The sequence below is a fragment of the Chiloscyllium punctatum genome, chromosome 7 (genome assembly GCF_047496795.1).
Source record: "Chiloscyllium punctatum isolate Juve2018m chromosome 7, sChiPun1.3, whole genome shotgun sequence".
In the NCBI taxonomy this organism is placed as follows: domain Eukaryota; kingdom Metazoa; phylum Chordata; class Chondrichthyes; order Orectolobiformes; family Hemiscylliidae; genus Chiloscyllium; species Chiloscyllium punctatum.
Window position 1 is genome coordinate 33,850,136 of NC_092745.1, and position 12,440 is coordinate 33,862,575.

Genomic DNA, 12,440 nt, shown 5'->3' on the forward strand with positions numbered 1-12,440 from the left:
GAATGCTTTGGGGTTCTGCTTGATCCTATCTCACAAAGATATTTCATGGTCCCTCTTTAACCTCCTAATTTCCTTTTTAAGCACCCACCCAGTTACATTATACTTCTGAAGGGTCTCCCCTGCTTTTAATTCTTTTTATGTGACATGTGCTTCTTTCTTTTTATTTATCAAACTCTCACGATCCTTTCACATCCAGGGCTCCCTGAGCTTGCTCTCCCTGCCCTTCACACTTAGGGGTTCACGCTGTCCCTGAATTCTCACGATACCACTTTTAAAAGATGCCCACTTTCCAAATATAAACTGACCTGGATTTAGCTGCTCCCAGTCTATGTTTGCCAGATCCTGTCGAATGACATTGAAATTGGCCTTCCCTAAATTAAGACATAAATTGTGCACTGTCTTTATCCCTTTCCATAATGACTTTAAAATTTATAGAGTTGTGGTCACTGTGCTCACCCATTGACACTTCAACCACTTGACCGGCATCGTTCCCGAACTCTGCCCCATCTCTACTGACACTATCTACGAACTGGTACAAAAAGATCTCCTGGATGGATTTCAAAATTTCCGTCCTGTCTGATCCTTTCACACAAAGGCAATCGCATTTCACACAAAGGTAATCCTAGTTAATGTTCACAAAATTGATATTCCCTCCTAACATAACCCTATTCCTCCAACATCTCTCTGTGATTTGCTGACATATCTGCTCTTCTATCTCCCTCTTAGTATTGGGAGGCCTGCAGTATAATCCCAGTGAAGTGATGGCACCTGTTTTATTTCTTAGATCAACCCAGATGGCCTCATTTGAAGACACTTCTAAGACATCCTCCCTCATTACTGCAGTGATGGTTTCCTTTGTGAATAATGCAATGCCCCCTGTCTCTCTGCTGCATGCCCCCATTCCCCCTGAAACGTCTATATCCTGGAATGTTAAGCTGCCAGTCCTGTCCTTCCTCCAACCGTGACTCAGTGATTGCAACAATGTCATATTCCCACATGCTCATCAACGTTATACATTCATCTGCCTTACTGGTCAAGCTCCTTGCATTAAAATAGATACAATTTAGCTTTCTGGCCCTCCATGTTCCACATCCTGCCTACGTCTCCCTGCTGGTTACCTAATGCTTTTCTGTCTGTGTGACCCTTCCCCTCCCATGAGGGGAAACATCAGTTTATCCTGTCGAGCCCATTATGAATCCTATATATTTCAATGAGATTGCCATTCATTTGCCCACAGGAGAATTCCCTCCACACTGAGGATCATCCCAATCAACCTTCTCTGATCTGCCTCCAGTGAAATAATATGTTTTCATAAATAAGGCAACCAAAACTGTTCACAGTACTCCAGATGTGGTCTCACCAGCACCTTGTACACTGGCAGTAAGAATTCCCTCCACTTATGCTCCAACCCCCTTGAAATAAGGGCCAACATCCCAGTAGTTTTCCTGATTCCCTGCTGTTCCCGTGCGCTAACTTTGTGTGTTTCAGACACTTCTAATCATCCTTCCTCATTACTGCAGTGATGGTTTCCTTTGTGAATAATGCAATGCCCCCTGTTGCAGCTTTCTCAGTTTTTCTCCATTTAAATAATATTCTGTTGTTTTGTTCTCCCTTCCAAAAGATACAACTTCACATTTTCCCACATGAAACTTCATCTGCCAACACTTCCTCACTGACCTAACCAATAAATATTAGCCTGAGAGACTACTTCCAATAACTTAGAAGTCTCCTGTCGGCCAAAGCAACTGTTGATGAAGAGATCCAACATCACCATCAATGTCTTAGCACAGTCTTCAGCTCCTTGAGCAAAAGGGTGTACAAAGACAACAGCATCAGATCCAAGACCAAGCTCATGGTTTACAGAGCTGTGGGGGTTCCCAGCCTCCAATATGCCTCTGAGACATGGACTGTCAGAGCAAACACCTCAAGGCACTGGAGTATGATCACCAATGCTGCCTGCTCAAGATCCTGTGAATCAACAGGAAAGACAGACACACTAACACCAGTTAGTCCTCAAACAGGCTAATATCCCCAGTATCGAGGCACTGACCATTCCTGATTGGCCACGATGGGCTGGGCACATTGTCTGCATGACCGACACAAGACTCCTCAAGCAGGTGCTCTACTCCCAGCTTCGACACAGCAGGCAAGCCTCAGATAAACAGAGGAAGTGGCTCAGGGATACCCTCAAGGCCTCATTGGCAAAGTGCTGCATTCCCCAGGCACCTGGGATTCACGAGCCCAAAACTGTCTAAGGTGGAGGAGGAGCATCCAGGAAGGCATCGGGCATCCTGAGACTTGCCACCGGGAAAAAAATGGAAGCCAGGCTAAAACAGCAGAAAGGGCACACTACCACACCAATGTCCCATCCATCCCTTCCCTTGACCACCACCTGTCCCAAGTGTAACAGAGCCTGTGGTAGCCACATCAGTCTGTGCAGCCACCTACAGACTCATTCTGAGGGTGGAAGAGAGTCATCCTTGTCTGCGAGAGACCATGGCCAATGTTGATGTGTGTGTGTGTGTGTGTGTGTGTGTGTGTGTGTGTGTGTGTGCGCGTGCGCGTTGAATCTGAGTGGGGCCAGGATTCAGACTTGGGATTATCATCTAAAGTATTGGAATTTGAGTTCAGAACACATCCCACAGATCTCTGGAACAAGAGGAGGCCATTCAGGACGTTCTCTGGGAAAGCGTCGTTTGAAACAAGAATAATGACACACCCCTGAAAATCATATTAATAATCGTTTTTACTGAAGCTTTCATGAGTTCTGTGTTGATTGACACAATGTTTTGGTTTGGGCTTTGCTGTCTGTGCAAACCATCTGCAATGTCTTTGCTGCAATGGTTCACATTTACATCATCACACTTACATTCCAAATATCCCGTGATTATTCTTCATGGGACTCACTGAATTGGCTCAGATCAGACTCCCAGCAGCTCAAATGGAGGGAGGGCTGGAGCTCAGAGACAGAGAGAGAGAGAGAGAGAGAGACAGAGAGAGACAGGGTGGGGAGTGAGAGAGAGTGAGAGAGAGAGAGAAAAAGAGAGAGAGAGATGGAACTCAGAAGAGAATGCTTTGACTGGAGACTGCACTGGATGAATGGTGCTCTGGATGGAGACTGCACTGGATGAATGGTGCTCTGGATGGAGACTGCACTGGATGAATGGTGCTCTGGATGGAGACTGCACTGGATGAGAGAATCCTTGATTGCAATCACAGGACCCTGGCTGATTCTTTCCCCACAGCAAGTCAAATGTCATCATTGGACTCGATATTGGACAGAAACAGGTCCACTCTGGATCATAGGAGATCTCGGGTCAGGTTTTAGGAGTGAGTGGGAATGCTGGATCAGAGGGGGAGTTTCCTCCAGAACCGGGAAAAGGTAACAATGAGAATCCAAGCAGACAAAGCCTTATAGGGGAGGGAGGGAGGGAGGGGTTGTCGGCGCTGGGCACAGTAAACCAGCTCATGGTGTCCAAGAGACTGAGTGGGCAGTTCCTGGTTAGAAACTGAAGCTTCTGCAGCTCCTCCTGGCTTCCAGCTCCATCATTAAATCCGGAGCAGTTTCAACATTTCTCATCAACACACACTGACACCATCATGAGAACAAAAGGAGTAGGGACTCTCTCTCACTCTCTCTGTCTTGATGCTGACTTCGACATCTGAAGGGGTTCTCTGGGTGCCAGTGTTTAATCGAAGGGATTGGGTCTCATTATGTTTTTGATGCTGTATGGTTTATGAGTGTGGTGGGGGAGGGGATACAGGTTCCGTTCTATGATGTCAGGCAGTGATGGCTGTCCCAGTGGGTCAGACTGTGATGCTGTTTTTTGCTGGCACTGACACTATGATATCGATTGCAATGTCACTCAATGTGACAGGAGGTTACATGGCTTGATCAGTGGTGGGGGAGGAGCAGACTGAACAAGGAGCTGCAATCATTAGTCACTGCTGAAACCCTTCATACAGCCCTCACCATCCGGAAACTTCTTCACCAAAGATTCTTTCAACTCCTTCATGCCAGCCCTGGAGCTGAAAAGGGAGAAAGAGAAAGACATCTTTTCGAGAGGCTCCTGGACACAATTCCCCACTAATTACACTCCATCCGTCCACATTGAACTCATTGTCGAAGCTGCAGCCCAGCTCCTATTCCTATCGGAATGTTACAGTCAAGGAGACAGAGAAGGCTCCAGCAAAGGAGGAGGCTGTTCAGCCCCTTGTGTCAGTGCTAGCTGTTTACTAATTTATTCACAATGAACCTCTCCATTGAATGTCTCTTGTTGGGAAGTGATTGAATCTGTTTTTAAGAGAGAATGTCTGACAAATATGAACTGATTCAAGAAAGTCAGCATGGATTTTCTCAGGGTTAAACACCTTGAACTAACTTGGTTACATTTTATTAAAGAGGTTACTAATGTGTGAAATAATGGAATGTCAATGGGTGTTGTTCATATGAATTTCCAGAAGGCATTCAAGAAAGTTGCACACAAAATTTATAATCTTATAATGAGAACAACAATATGGCAGAATAATTAAATACATATTCAGGATTTTTGTACACAAAGGAACACTCTAAAACATCCCCAAATTGTTGGGTTCACAGAGTCTAGAGTGAGGGAGGAACTGGAGAAAATCATTTATTAAAGGGAAATGGTTTTGGGAAAATTGATGGGAATAAAGTTTGATAATCGACATACTAAGTCTTCAGGAAATGGCTCAAAAATTTTGGAAACATTGGTGGTCATCTTCGAAGATTGTATTGATTCTGGAACAGTTCCTTGAGATTGGAGAGTTGCTGATGTAACCTTACTCTTAAAATGGGAGGGAGTGAGAAAACAGGGAATTTTTGATCAGTCAGCCTGATGGTGGTATTGGGGAAAATTCTTGAGTCCGTTGTAAAATATTTAATAGCTGAACACATGGAAAACAGTGACAGGATTGGACACAGTCAGCATGGATTGTGGGAAGGGAAATCATACTGAACAATCAACTGGAATTGTTTGAGGATGTAAGGAGTGGATTTAATAAGGGGGAGCTAGTGAATGTTTTTTTTTCTTTATTCATTCATGGGATGAGGGCATCACTGGATAGCCAGCATTTATTGCCCATCTCTAATTAGTTAAAAGTCAACCACATTGTTGTGGGTCTGGAGTCACAGGTAGTCCAAACCAGGTACAGATAGCAAATTCCTTCCCAAAAGGACATCAGTGAACCAGATGGATTTTTCCAACAGTCAACAGTGGATGCATGGTCATTATTAGATTCTTAATTTTGGATTAATGTGTTCATTTGCACTTTCAAGAGACTTCTGATAATCCCACAAAAGAGCATTGCATATAAAATTAAAGCTCATAGGATTGGGGGCAGTGTACTGACATGGATAGAGAACTGATTGCAGACAGGAAACAAAGTCAAAGTGAGGAACAACTCAGACACTTGAGTTCTGGCAACATCCTCATAAATTTCTCCTGCACTCTTTTCAGTTTAATAATATCCTTCCTATAACAAGGTGTCCAAAACTGAACACAATAATCCAAGTGTGGCCTCACCAACATCCTGCATAACTGCAATATAACTTCCCAACTTCTACAGTCAATGCCCTGACTGATGAAGGTCAGTGTGCCAAAAACCTTCCTCACTGCCCTGTCCAACAGTGACTCCACTTTCAGAGAATTGTGCACCTGAACTCCAAGGTCCCTCTGATCCACTACACTCCTTCACCATTCACCATGAAACTCCTACCTTGATTTGACTTTCCAAAATGCAAGACCTCACACTTGTCTATATTAAATTCCATTTGCCATTTCTCAGCCCACTTCCCCAGCTGATCAAAGTCCTGCTGCACTTTCAGATAACCTTCCTCACTGTCCACAATACCGCCTATTTTAGTGTCATTTGGAAATTTATGAATCATGCCTTGTACAGTCTCATCCAAATCATTGATATAGATGGAAGTTTGAAATAAACGGGCTTTTTTTCTGAAAGGGCTGGATGAGCTCAGGTCTGGACCACAGGCCTGGATACCAGCTACTCACATAATATATTAATGATTTAGATGATGGAATTAAGATTAATATCTCCAGTTTAACAGATGACACAAAGCTGGTTGAGAGGGGGAGCTGTCAGGAGGATGCAGAGATGCTTCTGTGTGATTTGGACGGGTTGAGTAAGTCACAGATGAAATATAATGTGGATAAATGTGAAGTTACCCAGTTTAGTATCAAAAACAGGAAGGCAGATTATTATCCGGATGGGGATAGATTGGGAATGGGGAGATATAATAAGACCTGGGTGTCCTTATTCACCAGTTGCTAAAAGTAAGCATTGCAGGAGCAGCAGTCGTGAAGAAGGCCAATGGTATTTAGGTCTTCATAGCGATAGGATTCAAGAACAGGGCCAGAGGTATCTTGCTGCAATGTTGCAGGGCTTCAGTGAGATCATACCTTGAGTATTCCATTAAAATTTGGCTCAGTGACAGGAGACAGAGCGAAGAGGCAGAAAGTTGTTTGCGTGACTGGATCCAGTGTGCAGTGGGATACCACAGGGATCAGTGCTGGGTCCCTTATTGTTAGTGACACTTAGAAACAATGTGGATGAGAATGTGATGGGGTGAGGGGTGGGGTTAGTGAATGATATCTAAGTTTGTATATGATATGAAGATTGGAGGATGGTTAACAGTGAGGAAGAAGGTGTGAGGTTACAGGAGGATATTAATGGATTGTTCAGATAGGCAGAGCAAAGGCAGATGGAATTTAACTCTACTAAATGTGAGGTGAAGCACTGTGGAAGACACAGCAGGTGAACAGGGCAGGAATGAAAACATATAGGACGCTTACCTTTACCGTTTCAGGGGTGGGTGATAAAAACAGGGAGGTTATGTTGGAACTGTTCAGAACTTAGGGGAGGTGAGAGCTGAAGTACTGTGTGCAGTTCTGGTCACCACACGATAGGAAGGATGTGATTACACTGGATGGGGTGCAGATGAGATTAACCAGGAAGTTGCTTGGGGTGGAGCATTTCAATGATGAAGAGATGCTGGATAAGCTCAGATTGTTCTCTTTGTAGCAGAGAAGGTTAAGGGGTCCCTGATAGAGATGTATAAAGTTATGAGGGGTATGCAAAGGGTGGATAGAAAGTTCTCCTGAGGCAGAGAGATAATAATATGGTGGCAAGCATTCAAATGTGAAAGGCAGGAGCTTCAGAGGGGATTTGAGGAGCATATCTTTCACCCAGAAGATGGTGACAGTCTGAATACATTGACTGGGAAGATAGTTGCGGTCGGAAACTTCATAACTTTTGGATGAACACTGAAATGTCATAGCATTCAAGACTATGGGCCTAATATTGGAAAGTGGGACTCATGCAGGTTTAATGTTGTTTGGCTGGCACAGGTTCAATGGGCTGAAGGGAGTCTTCTGTACTGTGATTTTATGATTCGATTATGTGCAGTTTTGGTCCCCTTATCTGAGGAAGAATGATCTGGCTGTGGAGGGCAGGGAGGGGTTTTAAGAACAAGGATGAGAATTTGAAAATCGAAGTGTTGCTCAACCGGGAGCCAATGTAGGTCAGTGAGCATGGGGGATGAGGGTGGGGATGGTGATGTGGGGCTTAGATCAGCCTCAAAGATGAGGTCAAGGTTGTAATGAATCTGTTTGAGCAGCAGACAGTTCTCAGGGAGAGGGATGGAGTTTGTACCGGGAGCTGAAGAGGATGGCTTTAATCTTCCCAATGTGTTTCCCAGTGAGCCTGGCTCCTCAGTCCTGACTGCTCTTAGCTGCTGTGATTGTCACTGATTGGACACTTATTGTTAGAGATTCTGACCACAGCAGAAAGCCCCAGTGTAAAAAATAACTGCAAAGACTGTCAGCTCGCAAGGTTGAAACTTCACCAAAAGAGGAAGTGAAAGAAGGAGCTCGGAGCAGCTGGCTGTTTGTTACTGAGATGGGAGAAAACTGTGAACCATCTGCACTCCCTAGAATCTGACAGCACATAAGAAAATAAGGACTAGGATCCTGAGTATAATGATGGTAAAAGTGTCAGTCACTCTCTCACAAACACACACTCAGAGATCAAAAACAGAATCCAGCAGCAGCTCTGTCTCCAAGCTGTGAAGCCTACACAGAATGTTTTCCTCATTCAGTTTTTAACTGGCAGGATAGTCCAAGCAGGGGAGGCAACACAGTGGTGTGTACATTCGGAAGGGAGTTGCCCTGGGAGTCCTCACCATTAACTATGGAACCCATGAAGCATCATGACAGTAGATCAAACATGGGGATGGAAACCTCCCTCCCCTCCAACCTCAAATGAGCAGTCAGTCCTCCTCCATGTTGAACAACACTTGGAGGGAGCACTGAGGGTGGAAAGGATGCAGGATATACTCTGAGTAAGGGACTTCAAAGTCCACCATTAAGAGCTGCTCAAAAGCATCACTACTGAACAAGCTGGTCAAGTTCCAAGTGATTCCGCTGCGAGAATGGAGCTGGGGCAGGTGGCGTGGGAACCAACAAGAGGGAAAAACATACTCACTGTCACCCTCACCAATCTGTCTGCTGCTGGTGTATCTGTCCATGACAGTATCAGTAAGAGTGACCACAGCACAGTCCGTGTGGAGACAAAATCCCATCTTCACATTGAGAATACCTTACATTTTGTTCGGTAAGAGATACAGGATGTCAGGAAGAAGTTTGTTTTTAGCAGCAATTGGTAATGACTTGGAAATTAGTGCCCATTCAGGTGAGGCAGGTGAAGACACTCAGTGATTACAATGACAGATTGGATGGGCTCTTGATGGAAATAAACCTGCAAGGCTCTGGGGGCTGAGGAGGGGAGGGGGTGGGACTGACTGGATTGCCACATGAAATGACAGCATTTACCTGACAGGCTGAATGTTCTCCCCCTGTGTTGGAAATAGGTCTCACTCAATGAGGGGTTCACAATTGGAGAGTTTGGATGCAGTAAATACAGGATAAATTGTTTCTCCAGGCAGGAGGGTCAGTAACCAGAGGGCAAACATTTCAGAAAGGGGCTGAAGGACAAGGGAGAAGATAGGAACATTTTTATCCAGCGAGTTCATGATGACAGTCTGCAAGGTGAGTCGAAGTGGATTCAACAGCAACTTTCAAAAGGGCATTTGGAGAAATAGCTGAAAAGGAAACAATTGCAGGGTTATACAGAAAGGGCTGGATAAATGGGACTCATTGGACTCATTTGACTAACAGGCACAATCGTCCCAGTGACCTCTGTCTGTGCTGTATAAGAGCTTACACACACTTAGTCTCACCTTTACACAAAGACTGGGAGAAACAGCCAACCCAGTTTACAGAAAAGTGTTTTCTCAAGGAAAATTTACACAGTGTCCAAATGTGGCCTTACCAATGCCTTGAACAGCTGGAACATGATGTCCCAGCTCCTGTACTCCCTGCTTTGACCAGTGAAGGTGAGCGTGCCAAATACCTTCTTTATCACCCTGTCTACCTGTGGCCCCACTTCCAAGGAATTATGTACCTGTACCTCTCAGTCTGTCTGTTCAACAACACTCCCCATGGCTCTACAATTATTTGTGTAATTCCTGCCCTGGTATTTCTTACCAAAATGTAACTCCTTGCACTTTTCAAAATTCAACTCCATCTGGATTTGTTGACCCACTGGCCCAGTTGATCAAGATGACATTGCACTCTTGGATAACCTTCTTCCCTGTCCACGATGCCAACAATTTTAATGTCAGCCACAAACTTCCTGACCATTCCTGCTATAGGGCTTATGCCCGAAACGTCGATTCTCCTGTTCCTTGGATGCTGCCTGACCTGCTGCGCTTTTCCAGCAACACATTTTCATTCCTGCTATTTTCTCAGCCAAATTGTTCATATAAATGATGAACAACAGTGGATCCAGGTTCGGTTCTCATGGCAGACGGCTGGTCATTGGCCTCCAGTCTGAAGAACAACCCTCTCTCACCAGCCTCTGCCTCCTACCATCAGGCCAATTTTATATCCAATTGGCGAGCTCTCCCTGGATCCTATGTGATAGAATTTTACTAAGCAGTCTACTATGGGGAACCTTGTCTAAGGCCTTGCTAACGTCCATGTAGACAGAGTGTACTTCTCTACCTATCGACTTCTTCTTGATTACTTCTTCAAAAACTCAGTCAGCTGCTCATCTCAATTGGAAACTCCAGTGAATAGGAGGCTCATGTTTACTGGTCTCCTTTGGAGAGTCCAGTAGGAAGGAGGCCAATGTTTACTGTTTTTATGGCTTCATTGGTAAAGAGGCCTATGTTTCTCCATCAAGCAGCTTTGTGAACTGAATTTCATGTTTCCTGGACACTGTTGGAGTATCCAGTGTGTCATGGAGTTCATGGTTGGTGTGGGTCCAGTTTCTCTCTGTTGTAACTGTGTGATGCTCTGACCCTCATCCCAGTCAAAAAGCCTGACTCAAAGACTGATCATGGAAGGGGCAGGAAAGGGAAGGGATTGGACAGGATGGGTCAGTGGGTCAGAAACTGTCCTGTCCCTCCAGCTCACACTGATGGCCTGAGGATCTCCTCTCTCTGCTGGGCCTTCATGAAATGACCTTTGTGTCCAAACCAGTCCCCAGTGAGAATCGGCCAACAGCACAGAACTGTCCTTCATTTGACAAGTATCTGTCACTCTTCCTGAGAGAGACCAAACCCTGGTCAATGTGAGAAATGGGGCCTTAATCCAGGAAAAGACATGCTTCTGGGGTCAAGGGTTAACATCCATTAGTGGGGCAGAGCAGAGGGAGATTTTTCCTGCATTTAATTGTCACCACCCGGGACACTGTGAGAAAGAGAGAGAAGCGAGACAGTGAGAGAGGTAGAAGATGTATGTGTGTGTGTGTAATTGAGGGATAGAGGGAGGAGCATCTGAGACAGTGTGAGATATGTGAGGGGACCAAGAGAGAGATAGAAGGAGGTAGAAGTAGTGAGATTGAGGGATAGAGGGAGAGAATCAAGATGTGACTGAGAGGGATGGAGAGAGAGAAAGAGACAGGATGGGTGTGAAACCAAGAATGAAAGGAATCAAGAGAGAGTTGGTCGGGTTGAGTGTGTGTGTGAAAGAGAGAGATGAGTATGGTTAGAGACAAAATGACAGAGAGGGAGGGAGAGAGACTGTAGATTGGGAATGCAGGCAGGGAGGGAGAGACAGAGAGAGGAATAGAGAGGGGCAATTAATATTTGGAGGTTTTCAATTGATGCGAGAGATTGAGTGAGTGACAGTGAGAGACAAAGATGCAGAAGTAGAGATTATGAGACGGAGTGAGGAAGCGTGGGTGAGTTGGAGAGAGTGGCTATGTGACTGATTGAGAGAGAGAGAGAAAGGGGTGGACAGGTCCTGGTCACCACATTCTGGGAAGGATGTGATTGTACTTGAGAGGGTGCAGATATTTATCAGCATGCTGCCTGGGATGGAGGGCCAGCTGTGAGGAAAGCTTGGAAAGGTTGGGAATGTTTTCTTTGGAGCAGTGAAGGTTGAGAGGGGACCTTATAGAGGGGTATAAGATTATTCAGGGCAGTGATTGGATGGGCAGGAAGGCACTTTTTATAAGAGTCAAGGATTCAATAACCAGGGACAAACATTGAAGATAACACAGACATGGCCACACAGAAACTGCTGCAGGAGTAGGCCATTCGGCCCTTTGAGCCTGCTCTGTCATTCAGTATGATCATGGCGGATCCTCCATCTCAAAGCCATATTCCTACTTTCTCCCCATTTCCTTCATGCTGTTAAAATGTAAAACAATTATCTCTCTCTTTCTCTTGAATATATTCAGTTCCTTGTCCTCCACAGTTTGACTACCCTCTGAGTGAAGAAATGTTTCCTCATCTCAGTCTGAAATGGTCTACACAGTATCCCCCTGAAATTGTGACCCCTGGTTCCAGACTCCCCAACCAGGGGAATCCTCCTCCCTGCCCAGCCCTGTTAGAATGTTACATGTTTCAATCAGATCCTCTCTCATCCTTCTGAACTCGAGTGAGTCCAGGCCCAGTTGATTAGAGAGTGAGAAGTGTGTTGGGGAGAAATGTTTTCACCCAGAGGGTGGTGGGAGTCTAGAACTCACTGCCTGAAAGGCTGGTTGAGTCACAAACTCTCATGACAATGGAGCAGTGTTGAGATATTCACTTGTGTTGCTGCAGCCCCCACGGTAATGGGCCAGGAGCTGGCGGATGGGATTAGTGTCATCAGATCTTTGCTAACCAGTTTAGACACAATGGGCCAAATGGTCTCATTCAGTGCTGTTAAACTCAATGAATTTCTGAGACAGAGAGAGAGAATGGGAGTGAGAGAGAGAGAAAAGAGGTACTGACGTGGCTCTCCCTGCCTGATGTCATTTACATACTGAGGAACACCCAGTCAGACTCTCACAGGCTGCAGCTTTATAAAGCAGAGCCCAGTGAAGGGAGAGTTTATCAGGAACCAGGCACA